This window comes from Cavia porcellus, unplaced genomic scaffold (assembly GCF_034190915.1).
Source record: "Cavia porcellus strain 051 isolate PalLab524CR breed Dunkin Hartley unplaced genomic scaffold, mCavPor4.1 scaffold_8, whole genome shotgun sequence".
Taxonomy (NCBI): Eukaryota; Metazoa; Chordata; class Mammalia; order Rodentia; family Caviidae; genus Cavia; species Cavia porcellus.
Window position 1 is genome coordinate 61,382,518 of NW_026947491.1, and position 25,363 is coordinate 61,407,880.

The 25,363-nt window shown below is 42.2% G+C and overlaps 1 non-coding gene across 1 annotated transcript; it reads right to left on the reverse strand.

Moving 5' to 3' along the window:
* Positions 1-13,615: 13,615 nt before the first annotated feature.
* LOC111753332 (small nucleolar RNA SNORA38) lies at positions 13,616-13,745 on the reverse strand. Its single transcript, XR_002788147.2, has one exon. It is a non-coding gene; the product is annotated as a small nucleolar RNA SNORA38 (small nucleolar RNA).
* Positions 13,746-25,363: the final 11,618 nt, after the last annotated feature.

The window sequence follows — 25,363 nt, forward strand, 5'->3', positions numbered from 1 at the left end:
TCTAGAGTGCGGTGTTTTTTCTCTGGAAGATAGTCATCACATCGAAAAGGAAATTTCCCATGAAAAAGCGCAGCTCAGGACCGGGACCAAGCACAGAGGCAAAGCAGACATCATCAGGCTTTGGAAGAAAACATGTTGTCCTGTTGTTACGGTATAAGTGGACTTGTTTTTTATCTGATGTTAAAGGACTTAAGTTTTATCTGTTAAAAATAAAAATGCCTGTTTTTTACATTTGTCTTACATATTCGAGCCAGTAGAAGAAAGATAGCATCTGTGTGTGCAGCGTGCGTGGCAGTGTGACTGTTCTGCTCCCAGATCCACAGGCTGCAATGAAGCAACCGCTCATGTTCAATTTTTCAAGTATTTTTTTAAAAAGCTGGACTACTGTTAAATCCTTACTGTCTTAAAATTTACTTCAAAGCAGCAGCATTAGGTATTCCACATTCACTGCATCAGTAGGGGCTGATGGATGAGTGAATATGCAGGAAATTATTCTTTTCCTTTTTTAATGGGATTTTTTGACCCTTACAGTATTTTTCCAGGCCGGGGATGTAGCTCAGTGACACAGTACCTGCCTGGCAAGCATGAGGGCATGAGTTTGATCACTGATACTAAAATAAAATTTAAAAATCTTCCTTCTTCATGTAAATTTCTTTACTTGGATTCTATTTTTAGAAAGTATACATAAAACACTAATTGTGATTTAGTTCCATATTTGTTAGAAAACATTCCTTTAGATTTTTCAGAGTTATTTATGAAGTTATTAGGAGGTAAGTAGTTTCAAGTGCTGTGAATTTGGGGGATATTTTTACTGTTTTTAGTAGGGAAAATAGTGTATCACCTAAATCATAAGAATTTAGATTTTTCTATTTAAAAGTATCTCATAAGTACTATACTATGTATACCGTAAGAACAAGTATGCCTATTTAACCAGCTATGACTGGATCTCTAAGTGTTTAACTTCTGAGTCACTCATAAAAGATTGCTTTTCCTTTAAGATTGAATGATCTGGGGCTGGGAATTTAGCTCAGCGGCATAATCACCTGCCTTGCAAGTGGGAGCTCGCGAGTTCGATCCCTGGTACCCATAAGTAAAATTTAAAAAAGATTGAATGATCTATATCAACCATATGTCCTTTCTGTTTTCATTTTTTATTTTATTTTATGTATTTATTTTTTTTTTTTTGAGGCAGGGTCCTGCTATGTAGTTCAAGCTGGGTTTAAACTTACCACGGAGCCCAGGCTGGCCTCAAACGGGCAGTGATCCTGCCTCAGCCATCTGAGGACTACAGGTGTGCCTCACCACTCCCAGCCCAACTCTGCTGTCTTCATTTAGTTTCCTGTTTTCTCAGATAGAGCCTCGGGTTTCCTGCAGGAGAAGAATAGGTGAGCCTTAACCAGGAACTGGGAGCTGTGAGGATCAAAATAGTCTTGAGATAACGGATATCTAACATTGGGATTTCCTGTAGAAATGAGCATGCTCTCCAGACAGCAAGACCACTCCTTCTGGACTAGCATATTGTGGAGGGACTTGACCATATGTTTAGAATCAAAACGTTTTATTCAGTGTAATTAAAAAATACAAAGAAAAATGCCATATTGCAGTTGGTTTCTCAATAAAATCTACATTCCTGTCCTGTGCTCATGTCTAGAGGGTGGAAATGTTAAATTCTTTATCTTGTTGCCTCATAGGAGTAGTCACAAAACATCTTCCCAGTAATACATGGGAATCTGAAGCTGTCTGGAGAAGATGCCTTCCTGATAAAAGGGACAGATGTGGCTGCTACTTCCTATTCCTGGTTTTTGTGCAGCACATGTGTGAAATAGTGCTAATCAATTTATCCATAAATGATAAGTGAAAAGAACCTGATCAGAAGTATGCTGCATGTTAAAACAGTGTCATCAGACAGCAGGTTCCAGGCCTCCTGATCTGGAGAACACCCCCAGACACATACACACCCTGGATTGGTCAGTGTACTTTTAGTTGTTAACATGCCAGTGATCTGGAGGTAAAAAGGAGCAGGCATGGCTGAGCTGCTGTGTTAGACTTTGGAATCCACGGAGCAACAATTAGATGTGGCTGGTTAAAAAAGCAAAAGACAAAAAAAAAAAAACCAAACAAGAATCGGAGCTGTACCTAGCCTGACCTGTCTGTAGTGCACCAAACCCAGGGGTGAAGGTTTTGAAAGGAGAGGGTGATCTGGTGATAGATGTACTCATAAGTGGAACGTAGATCTGGAACCATTGCTGGCCTTTGGTGAATAAACCACCTCCAACCAGGAACAAACTTCAGTCTAGGGGGAGATGGCATACCTTTTCTCCACCATTTTGTTGTACTCCCTGATGGTGACCCTCAGTTATCCAATACTTTCCTGTCCTAGCCATTGGCTTGTACATACTCGGCTGCCACCCTACTCCTAGTGGTTCCTTAGTTTTGTGTGAGGCTGAGTCAGTAGGCAAGAAAGCACTATCAGCAGTGATAGACAGGTCATGCGTGTCTCAGAACTGGGACTATGTGGGGGTTCTCCAGGTACTTGGTAAGAGAATCTAAGGCAGGGATGAAAAACCCTTTAGAACTTTCAATGAAACAAACACCCAGTTGTGGCACTGGCCTAGGAGAAACTTAATAATGCTCCAGGACTTCCGTAAAAGTGTAGGAGGGTGGAGTTGTACCAGCTGGCCTGCTAGTGCCCATCGTACGGATCCAGCTTGACATGATGGCGGTCATCTTGGGCTGTGGTTGCTGTGATTGCCTCTGAATAACTCTCGTCTTTTTTCCCTTGAACTGTTTTCCAGCATCCCACATATAAGTCATTAGAGTGGTATGGACTTTATGACTGGTGTATGGCGCCAGGAATGTGCCTGAGGTCTTTCATGTTAGCTTGAGGAAAACCAGATACGTTTCAGCTTGACTGAGAATCACTTTTGTCTTGACCACTTAACTATAGAAGGCCCACCCTCTGACCTGGATTGCAGGGGTCCCCTGGTCTCACTGCCACCCTTGACCATGCTGCTGTTGATCCCCAGTAAATTTTCTCTGTTTGCCTCTTTCTTTGATCTATTGGCATGAAGTTCCAGGATACTCAGGCACCATACAACTATGGACATGGGTAAGAAACTCTGCCTTGAGAGAAAATGCCTCCTGTGTTCATGGGGAACTTTTCAACAAAACACAGGACCATTCTGAAATCATAATGACCCTCACAGCACATCTGGTGTCTATACTCAGAAAGCATTCTTCACAAGGAAGCTTGTGAATCTCTCACACCCCTCCCTCCCAAAATAGTGTTCTGGCTGGGCATGGTGGTGCACACCCATAATTCCAGGACACTGGGAAACTGAGGCAGGAGGATCACAAGTGCAAGCCCAGCCTGAGCAACTTAGTGGGGCCCTGTCTCTGGAAAACAAACAAACAAAAATAAATAAAAAGAAAATCTCAATGTTCTGAAACTCAAGGGATTTAAACAACTTCTGTTCACTCCTCCTCCAACCCCATACCGTTAGCTTCAGAGAAACTATGACAAGGCCTGGTATGGGGTTCTTGAATGTCCTATGCTCCTTTCCAGTCCAACTCAACGTTGGCTTCCTTCCCAGTGTGAAGATGTACAAGCAGAGTGGAGCTCTGAATTTCCTTACCCTAAGATGTCATTGGAGAAGTAATAATATTTACCCGGAACCTGCTAGAAATAACATTCTTTCAAAGAATGACTATCACATGATAGTAAGAACTAATGCTGAATCGCACGATTAATAAAATTTCTACAGATCAGAGCCAAAGTATTGTCTGTGTCAGTCTACAAATGGTTTGTTAACTGTAAGTACAGAAACTGAGAGGAAAAAACACATATGTGGCTTTAGGAATAGCATTTACAAGAATTTAGGTTTTCTAGATTGCAGCCGGAGTGTAAAGAAAGTTTTATAGCATTTGACCATTACTTACAACTAGCATGTGATTTTATATTTTACAAAATATTTTATATTCTGCAAAAGGATTGAACGTTGAGACCCCAGTCATCTTCTACACATAGTGGGAAGACCGCCCACCCATGGGGCCAGAGTTTGACCACAAAATGAGTTGGTAAGGAACTGGCTTGATTGCTTGACTTAAAGCAGATCTCATGTTAGCGGCTTTGAATTTCCAGACCTCCCCACCCTCCTAGAGCCTTGGAGCTGAGTAGAAGAACAAGAAGAGTCCCTGGGACTGCATTGCTGAACAGTTCCACCAGAAAGTGTGCTACAGAAGACAAACTCAGCATCTCTCAAAGGGAACTGATCCACCCTCTGCCCTGAATTCACTTTTCTCCCACAGCATTTTAACCATGTGCCCAGATAAAACATATGGGGGTCGTTCAACTTCCCTTTATCTCACCTTCTTGCGCAATCTGGCAGGAAATTTGGTTGGGTTTGTTAATGGTTTAGATCTAAAATGCCCCCAAAATTCACATGCACACAGAGGTGGGGCTTTTGGGAAAATGGTTGGCTCATGGAGGCGCTCTCCTGCTCTCCTCTCCAGTGGATTAATGCACTGTTGTGTTCATTGCTGACCTGCTATTCAGAGGCAGGGTCTGGTTGGAAGCAGCAGCCCTTGGCTGCCTGCCCTGGGAAGGTACAGCTCCCTCCCTGGCTCCTCCCTTCTCTTTCAGCTTCTGACCACCGTGATGTGAGCAGCTTTCCTTAGCCCAGGCTCTGTCACCGGGCTGGTTCTGCCTTGGAGCCAGCCAAATGTGGACTGAACTGGGAACTGAAGTAAACTTCTTGTAAGTTGTAGGTGTTGATGTTGTGTCCCAGCAGTGAGGAAGTGAGACACTGTACCTTTTTTAACTTTATTTTTGGTACTGGTGATGGAACTCACAACCAAAGACACTGTACCTTTCAGACTTCCAAGATCTGTCTTGTCATCCTGTGGGCTTCTGAAAACCCCCACTTCTCCCTGGCTCCCCTTGTTCTTAGCTTGCTGGTCCTCAGCAGGCAGGGCAGGGCTGTGATATAACCCCTGAAACTCAGCTGCGTTGCCCACATCTCACCCCGCCAGAAACCTGGGAGCCAGGTGGTGTGTGCCCCGTGTCCTCTCACTTCATCTCTGTCTGTGCTGTGCTGGCCTTCACGCTGTCTCTGGATCACTGCAGCAAACCCTTGCATTAGGGCTCTTGCTCAGCCCTTTACCTAAGCCCTCATCTGTCCTGTGGTCAACTCTCACTTCCTCCATGCCTCGAGTTCTTCTTCTTGTTGCAGTGTTGGTGCAGCCTGTATGCTAGGCAAGGACTCTACCATTGAGCTCTATTCCCAGGTCCCAGCTTTTTGATTAGCACAGTTACTCACCCTCAATCCTAGAACTTTAATCTTCTTACCTTGCCCTACTACCCTACATTGTCTATTCCATGGAAGTAATAACTTTGTAGTGTACCTTTTTGTGTGTGTGGTACTAGCGACTAAACCAAGGGCATTTGCATTTAGCTACACCTCCAGCCATTGATTGATTGATTGATTGATTGATTGACTCAGGATCTTGTTATGTAGTCTAAATTTGCCTTGGACTCACTGTGTAGCCTAGGCTGTCCTCAAACTCAGCACTCCTCCTTCCTCAGCCTTCTGAGTGCTGGGATTACCGCCATGCCCAGTTCCATTCTTGATTTTTTATTTTGAGACAGGGCCTTGCTAAGTCACCAAATTACCCAGGTAAGGCTTGAATTTGCTATCCTTCTGCTTCAGCCTCCGAGAGTGCAGGGAGGCTACACCACCATCCTCAGCTTATAGTGTATTATTTTAATTTTCTCATAATGTTCTGTCTCCCCCTGGTAGAATTTCAGCTTCTTACGTGTAAAACTGTTTTACTTATTTGCGTATCCAAAGCTAGGTGCTTAAAATACTGGACAAATAAATGACTTGAATCTCCCTACAGCAATTCTTATTAATCCCCTTGAATTTCCTTTCCCTTACTGTTACTTTTGAGGAAGGAAAACAGTTGGAGAGAAGGAGGAATAAAAAGGCTATATTTAAAATTCAAAGCTGAAATTTATCCACAAGAACTTCTTGTTCTCTGGCGTCTACCTTCCAGCCTCTGTGTCTGTCATTCCTTTGCAATGGGCCTGAAACACATAAGTGACAAAACAAGGATCAGAACTCATCTGCTAATAAATTCCTAGACTTTGCTCTGGCAAAGCAGGAAGCTGCAAGTGGCTTTGGCTCATTGCCCCCCTCTTTTTCCTACCGTGTGACCCAGGACCTCACAACTTTCTCCGCTTTATTATGTGTATTCCTGCAGGGACTTCTAGGCTCTTCCCCATGGCAGCGGGAGTCTGTAAACAGGGGCAGCTCCCAGATTCTCCCTTTCAACTCTGGGACTGAAAATTACAAAGGAAGGAAAAAGAAGCAAAGTCCAGCAGGTAAAAAGCAGGGAGTATGATGGCATGATTACAAACATCAGAGTAATGATATTAGTTTATATTGTTAAACTAATTAATGTCAAAGACTATCAGACAAAACCTCACTATATATATTTTGGTCAGAGACTCCTGAGTGAATTCTTTTTTTTTGGTGCCAGGGATTGAACTCATGACTTCACATTTGCCAAGCAGGCACTTGCACCACACTGCTGAGCTAAACCCCCAGCCCCCTAAGACTCCGGAAAAGAGAAGAGGTAATTTGAGGTGATGACGAAAAGGTTAAATTTCTCAGCGCTCACTTCTGCCCAGCTTGTACTGGACAGTCATGGAGCAAGGCAAGAGTGAGGAGTAAAACCAGCACAGGATAAAAATAAACACAAAAACCATCCTTTCCTCCTCTGAGCTAATGTTAAATCTTTCCCCAAAATATTGACACACACATATATCCTTACCTAAATCTGAAGAGACTTTTTGAGGCCTAAACAGAGACTTTGGTAATTTGCAACTTTAGTTAGAATACCTGTGGTTGGAATACGGGTGTCCTGAAGGATGACCAAAGAACAGGGTGCCCTGGAGAATGCACCCGGCAACTCGGACCCTTTCCCACTACCTCATTCCCTTATAAAAACCAGGCTATCACCCTGACAGCGTGATTCCTCTCCTGGAAACTTGCCCACAGTCCTTGACAGTGTACTTGGTGATCTAAACAAACTGTTGCCTTTCCGTATCCCTGTCTACTGGTAATTCCTTCACCTCCCATGTCACTGGGCTCCCATATGCTATCTGGCACGGGAATGCTGGTAACAGACAAATTGGGATTTCATGCAGGAAAGGCCTGGGCATGTGGCTTAATGGAACAGTGCTCTCCCAGCATGCATGAGCCTTGGGTTCAATCCCTCAGACCATTATATATAGTTGGGTTTTTTTTTTTTTTCCATACTGAAAATTAAACCTATCATCTCAAGCATAGCCAAGCACTCTACCAGCCTCTGTCAGACATTGATAGAGCAAGCAGCCTAAAAGTTAATAAACTCATCTAATCAGTTATCTGTCACTTGTATGGAGCAAGCATAGTATTTCTTTTCAAGGACCCGAGGAACACTGGCACAGTGAGGATGAACACAGCTCACATTACAAGTAGGTTTTTAAGCTGAGAGTTTTTAATTTCTCTATACATTGGTTAATAAAAATATTAACACATTAATGCTTCTTTACCCCATCTTTTGTTGTTTCACGATACTGCTGAGAATGCACTGGAACAGTGAATAATTAGGTTTCTGAACACAGATATTGAAGCGGTGAGTTTATGGCTTTAAGGGAGCTTTGGACTTCACCATCCATGAGATTGGAAGCATTAGGACTGGACTATCTGATCCGAGATGCAACTGGAAACACAGACAATGTAGTAAGCATCACTTGAGAGAGGGAGAGGCTTTTGAAGAAGGAACTGCTGATGCCAATTAGAAAATATGAATGTGGAATGAGTGGACAGATGAGATTAAAAAATATGAGTTGCCACAAAGCATGGAAGGAAAGGCCAAAGGGACATTTTGGGCCATTTCTCTGGCCCTAATTTCTTACTTAGAATCTAGGGTAGGTGGTGAAGAACAGTTGGTTATTCTAGATTAGTTACTCTGTACTTAAATTTGTCCTTCTCAAGGAATTTGAAGAGAAAATAAATAAATAAATATGTCCTAAGTTTTTGTTTTAAAATCTTTTTTTTTTATTGTCCCAAATTTATTGACAACGTTACAGCGTAGCAAAGAGTTTCAAACAACTCCATGTGTTGTTTTGAAATTCATCCCAGTAGTAGGCTGCGTGAGCTGCAGGTTGGAGAGGCTGCTGATCTCCAAGAGCTGCAGCATTTCCTTAGTGTCAGAATCTACTTCAGTGATTTCCTGATCCAAGGTGGAGACCTCAGGGACACAATTATCTCACCTTTCTCTCTCCTCCTCCTGCAGCTTGATGGAAGTACCCCGCACAGGGCCTCTCTGAATCCACTTCATCAGGTGCATCACATAGCCTGCTATGTTGTCACAGAGCTTCTTGCTGAGGATGATGGTGATCTCCTCACACACGCTTGTTGGCCATGAAAGTCATTACCCAGGTGCATATAGTATTCCTTAATGATGACTCGGGCTGTGGGCGAAAGTTCATGCTGGCTTAGCTCTTTCCCAAGGAAAGAGCTGTTTTAAAATTTTAAAACATGATTTCTAACACTTACTTTTTAAGAAAGATAATGCCATTCTGAGAGCCTCACTTCTTTTCTAACATGGAAAATTTTCTAAGGTCGAAGGAATGTAGTTCGTCGTCCTGTAGCCTATGAAAAAGAAGCCAGCTTCTGCTACATCTACCTTTTAGACAGAGCATTGATTTGGCAGGAGTGGATGTGGACACACAGCCACAAGGCAGAGGGGAGGAAGCGGGAAGGCCCTGTTTAAACTGCTTGTAGCAGTCTCTTTAGGAAAGAAAATGTTTAGCTTTAGTTTATTAAGAGCATTATTTTATAAAGCGCAAGCTTTGTCATTAGAATATAAACCTAAATCACCTTGTGGATGAACATAAAAGTGTATGTGACATAGAGATGAAAATTAATTGCCATCCTCACAACGTTGACAGAATATTTGTAATTAGGGATATCTGATTATAAGTGATAGTATCACTTGCCGATTAATTCTGATGGCTCTTACGTGAAAAACTCAGGGTGTGCAAGGATTCTGTATAAAAGGAGAAAAGTAAGGGCTTTTGTTAGTGTTAGTAGAATCTCATTTTGCTGAGTAAAATCATTACATTTGTAATAGGATTGCTTCTACATTTTGACTCAGCATGTAACCACTTTGCTTAGCTAATAATAAAAGTACTTTGCAGAGATGTGTCATTAGCATTTCCTATAGGCCTGTTTTTCTCCTCCTGCCCTCTATCTTTGAATACATTATTCTGCAAACTATGATTCTGACCTGTACTCTTTATGCAGTCTCTTACTAACCTAGTGGGAGCAGAAAAGCATGTCTGACTCTAGTAGGCACAAGTGTCAGGCGTGTGTTAGCCCTTGGCTTTAATTTTCAAAACCATATCTCTTATTTTGTAGTCTTGTCTGTAGTTAGTTGTTCTTTGAAGTAAAAATGGCCCCATAAAAGACAGTGTGCTTGGGGGCTGGGGATTTAGCTCAGCGGCATAAGCGCCTGCCTTGCAAGCAGGTGGTCGTGAGTTCGATCCCTGGTACCAATAAAAAAAAAAAGACAGTGTGCTCCATCTTGCATAACACTCACCAGAGAGCTTTTCCTGCAGGTCCCCAGCATGGATACCTCAGAGCATGGCAGAGGTGTATATGTGTACTTCCCATGTACCACTCAGAATGCTAAAAGGTGTGTATTCAAGGGGAAGACTAATAGAAATGGTTTTGACTGCTTCCCAGAGGACATTCTAGCTGAATGTTAAGTAACACTTGTGCTTCTTCTGGAACAGTTGAATGCATAGTGCCAGTACATACATCGGGAGCCATGGCCTTGATTCACACCAAGGTAAAAATAGTGTCACTTACTACTTGCTTTTGCATCATGAGTGCAAAAGGCAACACAGTGAAGAAAAGCAACATCTCAGTGTTACAAAAAAAATTTTTTTTTGGTACTGGGGATCCAACTCACAACTACACACTTTGCAAAGCAAGTGCTTATGCCATTGAGCTAAATCCCAGCCCCTGAAAAAAAATTGACTTTAGTAGACCTTTTTGGGGTAGGGGTAGGGCTCATGGGTCACACTTGGAGAACCATTCACTTAGGCTTTCAAGAACATCCTGGTAAACAAGACAAGGTCCCTCTCCCTGTAGGCCTAAATGAGAGAAGACAGACAGTAAGTAAAGACATAAGATGACATCAGACGTGATAGATTCCATGAAGGAAGTCACCATGGAATGTAACAGGGTGGGAGAGGAGACCTCAAGGGGGAAAGGGTTGCACCATGCATAAAACTAAGAAGAGCTTTTTGGAAAGATGACGTAGCAATGAAAAAAGACTCGGAGACAGGAAAGATCTTGACATTTGGAAGAGACAAGAGAGGGGGAGACAGGCCAGATAACAGGGAGTATTTTTTATGATCCTTAACTCCTTAAGGGGCAGTTCATGTTACTACCATGTAAAATGATAACTGTGTAAGTACTGATGGTTTAATCCTTGCAACGACCTTCCGGTTCTCTCCTCTTCATAGTGGAGGACAGGGCCAGAACTGGAATACTACGGTAGTTTGGCCGTAGAACCTACACTGTAAAATCTCTTTGGAAGAAAGTCACTCAAGATACGTTTGTGCATATGAAAGTGCAGGAGAGTGGGAAGGACCTTACTTATGCCTCTTTGCTGTGGGTCTGGAGAACTGTAAGCTATCAAAGCTGCTCTTAAACTTGCCTTTTTGGATTCTATCATGTAAGAGAAGAACAGTCACCGTACGCTCAGTGGAAAAGCATTTCTCTGAGAAATTCCCCTGAAAAGTTTCCTAGCTCAGGGCTGGGGATTTAGCTCAGCAGCATAAGCGCCTGCCTTGCAAGTGTGCAGTCATGAGTTTGATCCCTGGCACTGATTAAAAAAAAACAAGTTTCATAACTTGCTCCATCATGGATGTATTGATTATTTTTGAAGCATTTGTTTAATTCTAAATGAGTTAAAAGCACAGGAATGAATTGTAGAAAAGAATACCCCACTACGATAAGTTCTTCTGTATACCTATACATTCATTCCTATGTATACTTATACACCCATTGATTGATTTTTCTAATTTCTGTGTTGGTCCGAAAGGCAGTGACAAAGTTATAAAACTCCATTGCCAGCAAGAAGGAAGGTGGATTGAATTCTTTAGCAGCAAGCCTCCCCTGAGACCATGGGTTCAGATATCTGTCGGCATTGTAGGAAAGAGTAACCTTCTCCAAACAAAAGCATCGAGTCCATCACGTCACAGTCTTGATACTTGTGCTCATCCAGCTGCCCCCCACCTGCCTCTCTCCCTGCCCTCCTTCCGCTGCACTGGAGAGGAAACTTGGTTCCTCGGATACGAACTGGGCGAGCGCTGTGCCACCGAGCCACACTCCCCAGCCCTGGCACCTTCCCTTCAATCTTATCTTGATCAAGTCTTCTCTGCTTTGCTCTTCAGCCCATTCCCACCTGTACCTGGTGAAGCACGGGGCCTACTTCAGATGGCCTTTGTCACTGAGGTCAGATTTAGTCCTTAAATTACGGTTGTTCTGATATCTAGACTACAACAGAATGGTAACACAGGTTGCTTTCCAAGAGACAGACCCAGCCAGGGCCTCGCCACCTGCATCTCAGATGAAGGATACACTGCAGCATCTGCATGCCAGAGAGCCTTGCGCTGCGTTTCTAGAGAGTACTGGTTAAATCAAGCCATGGACATGTGCCCTTTCCCTGCTGACAGTAAAGATGCCGGATCTGCTGGGCCAATACTCTTGGTTTCTCTTAACTTTTTTAGTACTTTCTATCAGCTGCATAAGAGCATGATCTGGTCAATTTCTGTTCATTCCCCACCCCACCCTCCACCCCGACACTGCCACAGTGTCTGGTACAGAGTACATGTTCAGTGATAATTTGTTGAATGACTAAATGATTGAAGAAGGCTTTTCACTGGACACATAGAAGAACAGTGAAAGGCCACTCATTCATTCTGGTCTTTTATTCACTTTCTATAAATACTGACCACTAATTATGTAAGACACTCAATCAAATGTTAATATCACAAAACCCCCGGATAAAACAATCTAAGTAAGGGGACTTTAACAAATAAAAAAATAGTGCTTTAGCTGGGCGTGGTGGCTCACGCCTGTAATCCCAGCACTCAGGAGGCTGAGGTGGGAGGATCGATGCAAGTTCAAGACCCGCCTGGGCTACAAAGTGAGCTCAAGGCCAGCCTGAACTGCACAGCGAGACCCTGTCTCAAACAAGACAAAAAAAAAAAAAAAATAGTGCTTTATTCAGTCAGCTTCGTGGTTAAGTGTCCCTTTGCAATAGTACACTGTACATTACCCAGAAAAGTAGAAAGTGAAGGAAGGCAGTTTCTCACGTTAGATTTCTTAGTTGACTGTCCAAAGAGCATGGTCAACACTAAAATGTTATGCAGTGACACATATACAAATAAGAACATGTTAACGCATCAACAACTCTGCCAAAACGCTGCCGCTTCCTGAGTAATTGAGTGAGAGGTAGTCTCGTGTTCCTATTGGAGTCTCCATTAGCCTTGCTGGCCTCTTTTAAGGACCGTTATATTTTTTTCTAAATGCCTCATTCAGGTTTGCAATGACATGCTTGTTTGTTCCTTGTACCTCTCTCCTTCCCTCTACTGCAAGCTCAAAACAGGCAAGTTCTGTGTATGCTCTGACCCGGTTATATTTCAAATACCTTGAACTCTGCCAAAAAATACTTGTTAAATGTACGAATTAATGGTTACAGCCAAATTCTTACTAAAATATTTCAATGTTTGGCCACAAAAGTTGTAGTGGTAATGCAAGCAAAGTGCTCAGTGTCAGGTACGGTGGCACACAGCTGTAACTCCAGCTATTTGGGAGGCTGAGGCAGGAGGAGGATCACAAGTTCTGAGGCTGTGTGGGGAATTTAGTGAGACTGTTTGGTTAGCTTTTTTTTTTTCTGGGGCTGAGGACTGAACCCAGCTTCCTGCTTCTTAGGCAAGCGTTCTGCCACTGAGCAAAAAACACAGCCCTGACGCTATTTGTTGAAATAAATAAGTGCTTGCCTTAGGGTTAGGGTTATGAACTGAGTCCGATAGCTAGTACTCTGCATTAAAAAAAGTGGAGAGTGTACCCCTGGCGTGATTGGTCCCACAGGGCCTGTCATTCCTCCCTGAACTAGGGTGTCTGCTTTCATTTTTACTGGGAGAAATTCCAGTCCAGATTAGTTTCTGTTTCTTAGCCTTACTGATTTATAACTGTAGTAAAGACCTGAGGTTACTTTTAAAAATAAATTATAATTACTTTCTTTTTAAAAATCGGTTCCAGGGATCAAACTTGCAAGGCAGGCGTTTATGCTGCTGAGCTAAATCCCCAGCCCCTAGAATTACTTTCTTAAATTAATTTTTGTTCATATTTTCATATCGTGTGTCTGAGTTTATACTTTTAACTAACCGAAAAGTGATGAGGATGCTTTTAAGTAAGGTGATGGGAGATGAGAAACCTGCAACTCTAAGGAAATTTTTTTCTTCTTTTGGTTTTTTTCCCTTCTTTCATGTGGGACAGTTCAGTTTGAGCCTGCAGGGAGCAAGCCGGCCCCAGATGTCTCCAAATCCTCATTTCTCTGCCTCCAGTTCTTCCTGTCCAAAGAGGGGGAGCGAAGGACACGGCTTTGTAGGAGGGTTCTATGGAAATTCCACCCCGCCCCCCATGGAAATTTTTTAAAGCTTCCAAACCAGAAAACGAAACCAGCTTGTTTCGTTTTCTAGTCTTTAGGTGGAGCCACTGCTTTCTAAACCTAACCCCTTTGTGGAGAATCGTTCACTGTCATTTACAACCAAAGACTCTTACAAATGTGGTTAAAAGGTAAATTCTTCAGGCCAATTAGATTAGTCAATCAATGAGTCTAGTACTTACCACTTATCTAGGTACTGGGTGGGTTACCAGCCAGGTTTCCTGCAACCAAAGCTCAGTTCCTGGGGTGACATTTGGTCTCTTGGGCTCTATGTAGGGGCCAGTCCAAATCCATGGCCTCTGCCAACTGTTATTTACCATTACATTTTATCACAGTGAATTCCCTTAAATAGGAAAGACCCAGAGAAAGAAAATCATATGCAGTCAACCCCTCCACATTTTCGCATTCAGACAAGCTGCACATTAGGATTTGAGTTCATGTCCAGAGTTTCCTGAGAGGGTAGCAGTGTTTATCACCACAGTGACCAGTCAGAAATGCGAGGTGGGAACTGCATGAAAGGAAGGGATGACTAACCTCTGACGGTCAGCACAATGCCACCCTGGCGCCCGCGCGAACTGCCACACATGGGTTTTCCCTTTAAAACAAAAAACACTCTGTGCTGATTTCTCATTTGGGCCCCAGTAACTGCTCCTCCGCCCCAGGCGGTGCTTGCTCCCTCATTCCCTTCTCTAATGATGACAAAGCTGCTCTTGCTAAGGAAACACGGACAGTGGACAGCGGACAGGCACCGCAGAGCCTGCAGGGCAGACCCCGGCCTGCTTGCTGCCCACAGTTACACGTTTCTTGTTTCTTCCTCTTTTCATTTCCTATCATATTTATTTCATTTGTTTTAGTAGGAACCCTGGACCTTCCTTCTCACTGAGTAACAGCCACAGCCCTTCCCACCCCCCATAACTCTTATGGCTTGTTGAAACAGGGTCTCACTGTGCAGTTCAGGGTGGCCTTGAACTCACTGTGTACCCTGGATTGGCCTCAGACTCACAGCAATCTTCCTGCTTCAGCCTCCTGAGTGCTGGGATGATAGGTGTGCACAACCACATGAGCCTCCCAACCCTTTAAAAATTTTTTTAAACTTTGAGGCAGGGTCAGAGTTTGAATTTGAGGTCGTTCTGCCTCAGCCTCCCAGAGTGCTGGGATTCTACGCACATGCCAGCACACCCGGCTTACATTTTTTAAAAAACTTTTCCACCACCTTCTTCCCTTCTGTCACACACTTGCATTAAAGCCCACAAGTAAAGCATTAATGAACATTTGTGCTTCAACACAGAAGAACTACTACAAAACAACAAGGCCTGAGTGTTCACTGCAATATAATGAGAGAGGATTCCTGTCTCTTTTTGGCAGGGGTGGGTTGGCGGGGAGCAGCAGTGCTATGGATTGAATCCAGGGAAACTCCATTACTGAGGTACACCCCTCTCTCCCCTTAAAAATAGAGTCTCACCTTATTGCTCAAATTTGACTCCAAATTTCAATCCTCCTGCCTCAGCCTCCCATGTAGCTATGATACAGGAGTTAGAGTGTGGCAAAAGTGGCTAAAGAGGTGGGGGACCCATCCGTTGCAAGATCCCAGGGTGGTGCCCGATGATTCTCAGGACCCGCTATGTAGAACTTCCATAGGGCCCCCAGGCGATGTGGATAGCACAGAGGAGACCGGACACCCTGAGTAGACCACCATTGTGACTCCTCACCATAGCCCACTCTGTGTCCTTTGCTTTTCTCCTTATTTAAATTTAGCCCAAGTTTGCTCTACAGAAAATTCTCCCCCAACCTCTTCACCCCTCATTTTTCAAATAAACTTTTGGCACTGTTTTTGGCTTGTCTCATCCAATTTTTTGTCTGAGACAAGAAGAACCTGGAATACTTTTGATCAGGGAGCCATTCTGAAAGAAACTACCAGACAATGGCAGGAATTATAGGTATGCGCTGCTGTGCAGAACTTGAATGTCCTTTTCTCTAAAGGTAACATACAGGACTTTTCAACTGATTAAAATTGTTCTTCAATCAAAAGTTTAAACATAAGATTGGCAGACCTCCAAATCTATGTCTTTCCAAATTTAATGTAGTTAAGGATGTGTGTTAGGGTTGAGGGGAACCGCCTTACATTGACCATGAAACTATAAATGATACAGCTTTCCTGGAAAGCACTTTGGCAAAGTCACAAAAATGTTCAGCCCCTGGAGCTGGGGACATAGCTCAGTAGTAAAGTATTTGCCTAGCATGCCGTAAGGCCCTGGATCCACCTCCAACACCACTAAAAGAGAAAAAAATGGCCATTTGTGCCTTTAACCCAGACAGTCTGTTTGTAGGAGTTTATCCTAAGGAAGATATATATATGGACTTTTGCACACAAAAATTTAAGTTGCCATTACTAATAATAGCAACAATTTGGAAAGCATGAAATTCTCAAACAGATCTTGGTCTATCAATTTTTGTGTTTCCCAGGCCTCTGGGAAGAACTGGGATATTTATTTATTTATCTATTTATCTATTTTTGTCTCTTTGAGGTAGGGTCTTACTGTGCAGTTCAGGCTGAGCTCATTTTGTAGCCCAGGCTGGTCTCAAACTCCCAAATATCCTCCTGTCTCAGCCTCCAGAGTGCTGGGATGACAGACGTGTCATCACGGTCCAGCTAAAACGTGGGATTTTTTCACTTGTACCTAACCTCAGCCAGATAAATGGGGTCCTGGAAGGCTCTGGATTTCTCCAGTTAATAACTGTTAGTTTCAGTTTTACATGCAACCAAGTTCCCCCCTTTTCCTACATACTAATTAGAATTTCCAACTACTGTACTTTTCTTGACAACCTCTTCCACCTTTCACTGTAGTTAAATGCAAGAACTGTATGACCCTCAATACTCCAAAAATAAATACAATTTTAACTTAGCAAAACAACTGTGATTTGGCCACCTGTCCACTCAGCAAACCTACTAACTTCCATGTACCAGGTTCACTCATAATAGAGTGATACATACATTACAGACAGTGCTATAGTTTGGGTGAATTTAACCCAAACTATGGTGTTGAATACTTAGTCAACAGGCTTTGGTGCTCCTGGAGGATGGTGGAACCTTTTGGAGATGGGCCTAAGGGAAGTGATCAGGTTACTGGGGGTGTGCCTACCACATACTCCTGCCATGATGTGCTGCTGCGTTGCCATATCTGAAAGCAACAAGCCAATTGATGACAAAGCGTTCCTCTTTATAAGTTGATTTACCACAACTATTTTGTTAGAGTAACACAAAACTACTAAAATAGATGGCTTCCTCTATTTCTGGGAGATGTGCTAACAATTCAGTAAATTTGCTTGATAAAACAAATTTGTGCTAACAATTCAGTAACCATTTGCCTCCTCTCTTTAATATTCTGCGCTGCTCTAGATTGAGTACAAATCACTCAGTCAATATTAAAAAAAAGTTAAGCACATTGATGAAATATGCTATGAATTTGAGGAAACAGATACAGCTAGTGGGGGTATAAAATTAGTACAGATACTTTGAAGGACAGGGAGGTACACACTTCTAGTCCCACTACTCTGGGAGGCTGAGTCAGGAGGTCACAAGTTCCAGCCCTGCCTGGGTAATTTAGGGACTTAGTAAAACCCTGCCTCAAAGTAAAAATTTACAAAGGGCTGGGGAAGTAGCTCTGTGCAAAGATCCTGTGTTCAATTTCTAGTGCTGAAACAAACAAAACACCAGAAAACCACACTGTGACTCAGCAATTTCATGTATCAGTGTTTACTTCTTTAAAAGACATGTCCAAGCATGTCTGCTGCAGAGTTCCTTGGGGGAAAAAGTAGAAACACTGAGATTATCTATGAAGAGAAGAACAGCTAATAAAGCGTATCTCTCCATGACATGCCACTGGGAAAAAAAATCAAGTTACAAATGCATCATCGATACCTTTTTATGTGGAAAGAAAACAAATGACCAGTACACTTTTATGTTGTGATAGACTCAGTATTAAATATATTTGGTCTTTGTCCCTTATTCCTGTCACAGAGCTCCTAAAACCCTTGGGAATTCCTGAGTGGTGTGAGCATCTTGCTATTCGTAATGAGTTCCTTTTGGTCACACTTGAGTTTATGTTAGTGGAGGTGACTGTACACCCTACACCCAACACAGCCATACAGATAGCTCAGGACAGAGGCAGTCACCAGTAAGATAAAGTAGTTAGACAATGAGAAGTTTGGAATTTTCAGACCCACCAGCATCCCTCCAGGAAAGGAGAAGGATGTGGAGAATAAACTCTATAAAAGACTTGAATGGTGAGTTTCCTGCTGGGAGGGTGGTGCACCCAGAGAGGATGTGGAGGCTTCTCCTTGTGTCTAGCCTTCTTCATCTGCCTGTGCTCCTGTGTCCCTCACTATATCCCTTTAAGTGGTTTCTATGGGTGTCCTAGCAAACTATCAAACCCAGTGTGGAGGACATGGGAAATCCAGTTCACGGTCTGTCACTGAGAAGCATGGTCACCACCTGAGATGTGTGACTGACCTCTGAAGTCTTCTGGGACACCCCTTGACCTGTGGGATATTTCTCTGACTAAGTAGTCAAGTGTCAGCATTGAACAGGATTAGAGGAGGCCTAGTTGTGTTTGCTGGCGAACTGCTTCCTGTAGTGGAGAAAATTCTACATATCTGGCCACAGTTCTGTGAGTTTTTCTTTTCTTTTCTTTTCTTTTTTTCCTTTATACATATTTTCTAAGGGTCATCTGTAAACATGTAAATATAAGAAATAACTGATAGGGCATAAGTTGATAGGTTGCGTCTGGCATGATGAGGGGCAGGGATTTGGGTAGAGTTGAAAGGGGCATTTCTCCTCATAATGTCTCCCTTTTTTTTTTTTTTTAAACAAGTGACAATTTATGCATTCAATTTTATTTATTGTCATTTTTTTCTGGTAAATAACTGATACATATATGAAATATATTCCCTTTAAACAAATAGAAATGCTACATTAAATATAAAAAATTATACACATATACACACACAGAATGGGTGAAAGAAAGAACATAATTTAAAATAAAAAAAGGTGGGCCCAGGGATACAGCTTGTTAGCACAATGCTGACCTGGCAAATGTGAGGTCCTGAGTTTGAGTCCGGTACCAAGAAAAAAAATCAATTAAAAAAGGTATTTTCTTTTGTGTCAGAAATGAAAAGAGGATCCCAAAATCTCAATGGTAAGCAGATGTTTAGGCCAAGGGCCTAAAGAACAAGCAAAAGGGATCAGATTTTATGCCTGGGGACTGGGCTTTAACTTCTGGTTGCAGCATCAGAGGCTGCGGGAGTAGAGTGGTAGCCTGGGAGCCTCAGGCTGGAAAGCTGGGTTTGTGAGCGGCTTGACCAGAACAGGGTGTGGCCTCTTCTGGCTTTAAGTACTGGGAGATTGATTTAGAAAAGCAGGGAGTGAGGGAAATCTGAGAAAGACTGAACATTCTGTTTTTTAAGAGACCAAATACTGCCCAAATGGACTTGCTAAATTATCAGATCTAACCAAATTTAAATATTGTTGATCATTTAATTAGTTTTCCTATTAAACTGCAGTCATGGCCTCAGAAATACCTGTAGGCAAAATGAAAGTACTGTTTTTATATTTGCTTCCCTAAGATAAGCAAGTTATGTGTGCAGTTCCACCAAATACTATATTCATGTAACAGTCTGTTATATGTTTCTAGCGTCATCTGTGGTCACAACCAATTAGAGCTGGTAAATCAGCTGTTGTGCTGTTGGGTTCAGCCAATGAGAGTTAAGTGTGCTATGCTGCTAAGACTGAACCAATCAGTGCTTTCCTGAGCCTTCTTGCCCTTGGCATAATATATTACCAGGTCTGTTATTGTGCTTCTTGGCCTTTCTGCTGTGAGTTTGACTTCACACGATATAATCTGTGTATGTGACTGTTGCTTACCCAAAAGACGTAAAAAATATCATGGGATTTCTGAAAAGTGTGAACATTATGGTGACCTGAATTGGAGGATGACTATTGATTTCAGTTGTTTTAACCACTGTGAAGATCAGCAGTGGAGATAGCAGCACTAGTTACAGTGAGTGATTTAGAGTTAGAAACCTCTCTACAACCCATAGCAAGTGTGTACAAGGCATGCAGAGATGGCTGACCTCTAGGGCAGGGTTTCCCTGACCTCCTTGAGGCACTCACTAACTAAGGCAACAATCACTCCAGCTTGCCTTGGAGGAAAAGTTTAACGCTACCAAAGACTGCTGTACAGCCCTGGAGTCAGGACTACTTTTGTGACATTTTACTTTGAAGCTTGTGCTGGCTTGTCATTCAGACTCCTCTCTCTCTGCCTAAGCTTTGCCAGATGTGATTGTTCCCCATCTATTTACTTCTATAAAATTACATCAGTCAAGACCCTCAGTAGTAAGCAGCAGAATCTGTTATTAGTTTGCTGGGGCTGCTGTTACGAAGAACCCCATATTGGGTGTTTCAGAACAGCAGAACTCACTGCCTCACAGTTCTGTAGGCCAGGTCAAAAATTGAAGTATTAGGGGCTGGGGATTTAACTCAGTGGCCTAAGTGCCTGCCTGGCACGTGCAAGGTCATGAGTTCGATCCCCAGTACCAAAAAAAAAAATTGAAGTGTTGGTGGTGTCAAGGCCCTTCTGAAGGCCCTAGGGAAGGATGTTGCAGGTCTCTCTGCAAATTTCTGGTAGTTTCATGCCCTGTGGAACATAACTCCTGTCCATACATGCTGTACTTTCTGTGTGTCTGTATCCAAAGTTTTGGACACTAGATCTAAAGACATCAGTTATGGATTAGAGACCTACTCTACTCTACTATGACTTCATTTTAACTTTAGAAATACAATGGTGATTACTCAAATAAGGTCATATTCTGCAATGCTAGAAATTAGGACTTCAGCATCAGCATAAGATTTCAGAGGGCATAGTCAACTCATAATACCAAGCTGTGTTGGGGCCAGGGATTTAGCTGAGCCATGAAAGTGCCTGCTTAGCAAACATGAGGTTGTGAGTTCAATCCCTGGCACAAAAACAGAAACCAAACCAACAAACAAAAAAAGCTGTGTCATTTAAGAAGAAAAACCTCGGGCTAGGGGGTTAGCTCAGCGGCACAAGCACATGTCTGGCAAGCATAAGGTCACGAGTTCAATCCCTATACCCTCCTCCTGCAAAAAATAAAAAGAAGAAGAAGAAGAAAAACCTCTTACATAGATATTGGCTTAATGAATCATTGGAAAGGCTGAAGAACTAGCTTAGGAAGTAGGCACGTATATGAGAAGCTGGGCAAAGCTGGAACCACAGTCAAAGGTCTCTTTCACAAGCCAGTCCAATGAGGACACCCTAACCTTTGGGCAGGACCCTGGCAGTCCACTGCCCCAGGGTTTCAGAGTTATGGTGCTGCAAATCTTAACTATCAGCAGCCATCCAAGCCAGGAATGGCTCTTCCAGGTATTAGCCATTAGCCCAACATTCAGTCTAGGTAACAAGCCCATGTTCTAGCTCTCCTTGAGGCTGGGAAAGCAAGTGTCTGGGGGTTCACTTTAGTAGTACCAGTAGGAGGGAATCGCTTCTCATCAATGTGCAAGGCAAGAATTCTTTGAAGGTAGGGAAGGTTTGGAATTTAAGGAATCAAAGGGAATTTTACTCTAAAGTTTATTCATCTAGTTTAGTTCAGGTTGCTGCTAGAATCCTACTATTTGGGCCATATTGCCCAAGCTGGTCTTGTTTATTCAAGGAATCCTTCTGCTTCAGCATCCTGAATTCGTGAAACTACAGTTAGTGGAAAATTACATTTTTTTACTGTACCACCTTGCATCCTCTCCAGGGACCACTTGACTGGGGGGAAACCCCAGCAACTTTTCCACACCGAAGAGAGAGGGTGCTGCTCACCCTCACTACCTCTCTTCACCATTTGAGAGGCTCAACAATTTTTAGACAAGATATGGTCACAAATGTCAGATTTGTGAGACATGGGGGATTTTAAATTCAGTTTTTCTAAAAGGTGACTTTTGTCATCCCTTGTATTTCCTTAAAACTTTCTATGATAAAAGTAATCAAACCAGTTTAGCCTGTATTGTCTCTCTGAGAACCATAATCTCAGGACAAGAATTGGGCTTTAGGGCCAGGGATTTAGCTCAGCAGCCTAAAGTGCCTGCTTGGCAAATGCGAGGTCATGAGTTCAATCCCTGGTACCAAAAAAAAAAAAAAAAAAAAAAAAAAAAAATGGGCCTTGGGCCTGGAAATATAGCTCAGTAGTAGAGTACATGCTCAGCAGGCATAAGGCCCTGGATTGGATCTTCAGCACAAAAAGAAAAAAAATCCAGTACAAGGAGTAGGTCTTCTCTGAATCTAGCCTTAGATAATGGAACAACTGCTGTAAACAAGAAAATATGCTCACTGAAGTATCTGAAATATTTGCTATTTTTAAAGAAGGGTATCTATTCAAGCCCAGACTGAGCACTTAGCAAATTAGTGAGACTCTGTCTTAAAATAAAAATTAAACAAAAGGTTGAGGAAATAGTTCTGTGCAAAGGTATTAGGTTCAAACCTCAGTACCAGACATACGATAAAATAACAACAGTACATAATTGCCTCTATGTAAGCAACAACCAAATTAAAAAATAATATAGAGAAAAGATGTAATTTAAAATGTCAATGAAAGTAATAAAGCACCTTGGAAAAACAACCAACAATACAAGACTTTTAAGGAAAAAATGATAAAATAGTATTAAAGGGGTCTGAGGCATAGCTCAGTGGTACAGCACATGCTTAGTACAAACAAGGTACAAAGTTCTTCCCCAGTACTGGAAAACAAAACAAGCAAGCATTACTAAAGGATGTTAAAGTAGACCTAAAGAAATGGATTAATATGTCATGTTTCTGTGTGAAGACCCTCACATAAGATGCTGATTGCATTTATCAGTCCAATGTGATAAGATTTTTTCTATGAATTAGACAAACCAATTATAAAAATAACCTCCAAGGGCCAAAACAATATGGAAAAAGACAGAAGTTACCCTGTCATATATGGAACCTTACTGGAAGGCAAATACTCTGTGATCTAGCAACCCTTTTTGTATGTAGCCTACTACTCACCCTATTGTTTGTAAATTCCTAAGTTTATAGTCAGTATATAAAAGACTCAGTAGGCATGACCACCAAATTGATCATAATGATCTCATCAAAGAGGGGAGTAGAATGGGATTAGGAACAGGGAAATTTCACCTAAAAAAGCATTTTATTTTTGACACGGCATCTTGCTAAGTTGCTAAGTTGCCCAAGCTGGGCTTGAACTTGCCATCCTTCTGCCTCAGCCTTCCAGAGTGTTTAGAATTATAGTAATGCACCACCAAGCCCAGTCTGAATTTTAACTTTTTTGAACTCTTTCATTTAAAAAATATATTTGAAGCAAAAATGATAGGTGAATCCTGGGCAGTGGTTACATTTGAATATTAATTGTTCTGTGGATGTTACATTTTATGCTCATCAACATAAACAAAAAGCTAGTTGGTTTTCAAAATGGAAATAAAAAATCTGTGCCTATAGTCATCATTTGCTGGACTTTTGCTTCTTAATTAACAGTGTTTACTTCTAGATGTTTGGAAAGACATGAAATTTGAACTACTTCTGTAATTTTAGCTAGTTTCAAAAATATTGTGAAACTCTCAGCATTGCAGATAAGCCTTGCTTGTTTATCATCATGATTTAAAGATTAGTCAACTTGTCATTAATAAACACAAATATAAAACCCAGGATAAGTCCATTATGGATATGTTGTTTGTGGAATTCATAACTCAGAGACTATAAGGACACTTGAGGTATCTTTACTTCTTAGGAGGAAGCTGGACATCAACAACAGTGTTACTAGAAGTAACCACAGATATGCCCCCAGAAAAGCACAACAAAGGGAATGTGATGAAGGAGAACCATGGAATATAGGCAAACAATAGTATGTGGTCTCCCTTTTCCCCTCCTCCTCTTCTTTCTCTTCCTCTTCATCTTCTTTGGTGCTGATTGCACTACAGACTGAACCTAGTACCACCACTCTCTTGGACCTGCTCGCTGAACTACATTCTAATACTGTTTATTTATTTATTTATTTATTTTGAGACTCTGTTTCTAAGTCACAAAATTGCCCCAATTGGGCTCACACTTAAGACCTTCCTGACTCAGCCTCCCAGTATGTTCTATGATATCTGGCTTGCAATTGTTTTCTTCATAGTAAAGTTACAAAGTATAGAAATTGCTTTTAGAGGGAAGAGGTCCATTTGTTCCTCATTTTCTTTAACTTCTGCAGTAGTTAGTATCAATACTTGATTCTGTTTTTTTTTTTTTATCTTTTTTTTTAAATTGGTACCGGGGATTGAACTCACAACTGTGTGCTTGCAAGGCAGGCACTTACGCTGCTGAGCTAAATCCCCAGGCCCTTGATTCTGTTTTTTGAGGCACTCCTGTATGACCTGGCTTGGTTGGCTTTCTCGTGCTTCCTCTTATTCCTCTGTTATTTCAAGTTCTGCCTCCAGCCTGAGCTTCAGTTCCACATTTCCTGCCCTTGAACTCTCCACACCCCTTCTCCACTGCGCATAACCTGAAACTCAGTGACAGCCCAACTTTTTTCTCGCAACAGATTTATTTTTGTCTGTATCAACATTCTTTTTACTTAGAAATGGAGTGGCTGTGCTGTTCCATGACAGCAAGTGACCTGAGCCTGTGGTAACGCTTGGTACTGCAGGGCTGTTGAAAGTTCCCCTCTACTCTCTGAAACCAACAGTAGGCAGATGACCGGGAAAAAGGCAGATGCATTTACTATATGCTCAGATATGAAAACCTCACAAAATATAAGACTCCAAGAAGAACTGAAGGATCGAAGCTTGTGTAATATCCTGAGCCGCAGAGAGGAACAGAGGCTTGAGTTTCTGGGAGCAACAAGTCATGGGAGAGTGAGAATGAAAGGTCACCTTTCTACGTAGATAATAACTCTGGTGATCTCAGGCTGCCTTCTGAGGAGGAGGGGACTGTGGCCGCCTCATTCTTGGCAGTGTTTTGGGGCTTCAGTCTTAACTGGAGCTTTCCTGAATCATCTCGGGCTGATGAGGAAGCCAGGTCCTCGAGAATGCCACTGCTGGTGTCTGATGTGTATTTTATTCCTGTAGATAGACATGAATTGTTTTTATAAAGGCATAACTTTGCAGAACTAGTCTTTGTGTGCCCTTTCTCTAAATAACCAACTGGAAATGTGCCCCTGATGTATGTTTGGGTGGCACATTCCGGTTTCCCAGAGAAGACTGTAAATTTTGCGTACCAGATCCTTGAAGACTGAATTCTTGCTTCATCCTTCTCTTTCTAACACCTTAAATCCTGTCCCTTCTTCCTGCACTTCTGCCCCTTTGATGGTTCTATTAGAAAATAATGGATTCTATGTGTTCTGCTGTTTGTTTCTGATCTAATAAATCTGCCAAAAGACAATTTTGAACACAAGGACAATGAGAAGAAGGAAAGTCAGTCTTAGGGGCTGGCCTGGGCCTTTTAAGCATAAACCTCTTACTGACTGTGTTGAAAGAACCTGAAGTAAAGTC